General features: G+C 41.5%; 1 non-coding gene across 1 annotated transcript; it reads left to right on the top strand.

The window, feature by feature from the left end:
- The first annotated feature begins 1,469 nt into the window (after positions 1 to 1,469).
- Trnal-aag lies at positions 1,470 to 1,551 on the top strand. The gene has a single exon. It is a non-coding gene; the product is annotated as a tRNA-Leu (tRNA).
- Positions 1,552 to 3,129: the final 1,578 nt, after the last annotated feature.

Raw genomic sequence — 3,129 nt, 5'->3', positions numbered from 1 at the left:
CCACATCACCTTCTTCACTCATTTTTACTCCTACACCAGAAAAACTGGACCCAGGCAGCTTTGCCACAAAAAAGAACAAACCAAAAACTTTCCAAACGGGAGCCGAAGTCAAACACGTCCACCTTCGACAATCCCAAACCGGAAGTCTGTAGCGCCTTAGACCACTCGGCCACGCTACCATACTTATAATAGATAAAACAGGAGACGTGATTGAACTAACATTTTGTTATTATTTATCATTTAAAACAAGTTTCTTTTGTTTAACGACACCACTAGAGCACATTGATTAACTAATCATCGGCTATTGGATGTTAAACATTTGTTAATTCTGAGAAAACCCACTACATCTTTCCTAATGCAGTAACAAATATTGTATATGTATCTTCCCACAGACAGGATAGCACATACCACATCATTTGATAAGTTGTGTTGCAGTGGTTGGAACAAGATAACAAAAATCAGTAGAATAGATCCACCGAGGTGCTTCGATCCTGCGACGCAATGCTATTATTATTCTGACATAGTGTCGTGCCTATATCGTACTCCGTAGCCTACGCCCCTGGTGTTGTGTTTAACAACACCACCAGATTACAACGATTTCTTAAATATTGGGAGGCGTAGGCATATCCCAGTGTGAAGGGTCCTTCTGGAATTTTAAAGTGAAATCAGACATGATTGGGGGTTTTCGCGTTCTAACCAGTGCACCATAATTGGTCAAAGGCCGTGGTGTGTGCTTTCCTGTATGTGGGTAAGAGCATATAAAAATCCCTGGCTGCACGAAGAAAAAATTTAGCAGGTTTCCTCCGATGACTACTAGTCAGAAATACTAAATGTCTGATATCCAATAGCCGATGTTTAATTAATCAATGTTCTCTAGTGGTGTCGTTAAACAAAACAAACTTCTGATGATGGTGGTGGTGATTATACTAGTACTACAGCTACAGCTAATGATGGTGATGATATAAATAATAATAATTGTAATAATTTAAAAAGTAATAATAATGACAAAAGGATAAATTCGCAGCGGTGGGATTCGAACCCACGCCTCCGTAGAGACTGGTGCCTAAAACCAGCGTCTTAGACCACTCGGCCACGCTACCAAAAAGACCACTGCTAGCAATAGACAAGCTACTGGACGGGCAGGACAGTTTCTCGTTTGGCATTGTTTTGGTTTGTGCAGTTATTTGTTTAAACTGTGAACAACAGTATTAAAAAATTATCTGTTTTGTATAAGAGTTATACATATATTTTGTTGTAAGTAACAGTTTAGACAGACAACAGCTATTCGAGCTGAGTGGTCAGTAAAATAAGTCAGCTGAACCACCAGTTTTACCAACACGTCATCGAGCCCAGTTAATTGATTTGATCTCCAGTTCCTAGCTGTCATAAGCAACACACCAAAGTTAAGTTATGAAACCATCTTGACATACATTACAGACGTCATGTCTATTAATGTCAAGCGTTTTCATGGTAGCGTGGCCGAGCGGTCTAAGGCGCTGGTTTAAGGCACCAGTCTCCTCGGAGGCGTGGGTTTGAATCCCACCGCTGCCAAATTTATTTCTTTTTTTGTATATTCGTCCCCTACCGGTCCAACCGGGGTTGAGGGGACTATAGGTTTCTGCCAGTCTGTCATATAGTTTTCGGATACTTTTGTTGCAATGCCTCGAGATATCGAGCTGAAATGTTGTGCATAGGTGGGGGTTTTTTTTCATGTACTATTACAGATCAGGTTTGATTTTCATGGTGATTTACCTAGTTTTGATAGAAGTATGGCCCTTTAACTTAGGAAATATCAAAATATGTTCGACTCGTCATTGCGTTAGCAATACTCTCAGAATGCTTCTTCTCTGATCCAAACAGAGTCTATAGAGAAATACTTCAATCCACAAAGGGGCCCCATTGTGAAAACGAACTAAAGCCAGACAATACGTCGTGTGACAACGAAACAACTTTTGTCAATTCCATTACAGATGAAAACGAAACTCCACAGTAAACAAGTGTTAACAATTAGGCTAATAGTGAGTGTTTCACTAAAACAATCTTACACTGGTAAAGCACTCGCCTGCAACTTCCCAGAAAGATACACCTTATCTAGTGTTTACTTCGCCCGTAGGAGGACTGTCACTTCCACGGAAGATACACCTTATATAGTGTTTACTTCGCCCGTAGCAGGACTGTCACTTCCACGGAAGATACACCTTATCTAGTATCTACTTCACCCGTAGGAGGACTGTCACTTTCAAGGAAGATCCACCTTATCTAGTGTTTACTTCGCCCGTAGGACTGTCACTTCAACGGAAGATGCACCTTATCTAGTGTTTACTTCGTCCGTAGGAGGACTGTCACTTCCACTGAAGATACACTTTATCTAGTGTCTACTTCGCCCGTAGGAGGACTGTCACTTCCACGGAAGATACATCTTATCTAGTGTTTACTTCGCCCGTAGGACTGCCACTTCCCTGGAAGATAAACCTTATCTAGTATTTACTTCACCTGTAGGAGGACTGTCATTTACCTGAACATACACCTTATCTAGTGTTTTCTTCCCCTGTAGGAAGACTGTCTTTTACCTGAGCATACACCTTATCTAGTGTTTACCTCGTCTGTAGGAGGACTGCCATTTACCTGAACATACACATCTAGTCTTTACTTCGCCTGTAGGAGGACTGCCATTTACCTGAGCATACACCTTATCTAGTGTGTACCTCGTCTGTATGAGGACTGCTATTTACCTGAACATACACATTATCTAGTCTTTACTTCGCCTGTAGGAGGACTGCAATTTACCTGAACATACACCTTATCTCGTGTTTCCTTTGCCAGTAGGAGGACTGCCATTTACCTGAACATACACCTTATCTAGTGTTTCCTTCGCCTGTAGGAGGACTGCCATTACCTCAACATACACCTTATTTAGTGTTTCCTTCGCCTGTAGGAGAACTGTCACTTCCATGGAAGATACACCTTATCTAGTGTTTCCTTCGCCTGTAGGAGGACTGCCATTACCTCAACATACACCTTATTTAGTGTTTCCTTCGCCTGTAGGAGAACTGTCACTTCCATGGAAGATACACCTTATCTAGTGTTTACTTCGACTGTAGGAGACCTGTCAATTCAATGGAAGATACA

The sequence above is a fragment of the Gigantopelta aegis genome, chromosome 15 (assembly GCF_016097555.1).
Source record: "Gigantopelta aegis isolate Gae_Host chromosome 15, Gae_host_genome, whole genome shotgun sequence".
In the NCBI taxonomy this organism is placed as follows: Eukaryota; Metazoa; Mollusca; class Gastropoda; order Neomphalida; family Peltospiridae; genus Gigantopelta; species Gigantopelta aegis.
This window is presented reverse-complemented; position numbering and strand designations above follow the sequence as displayed.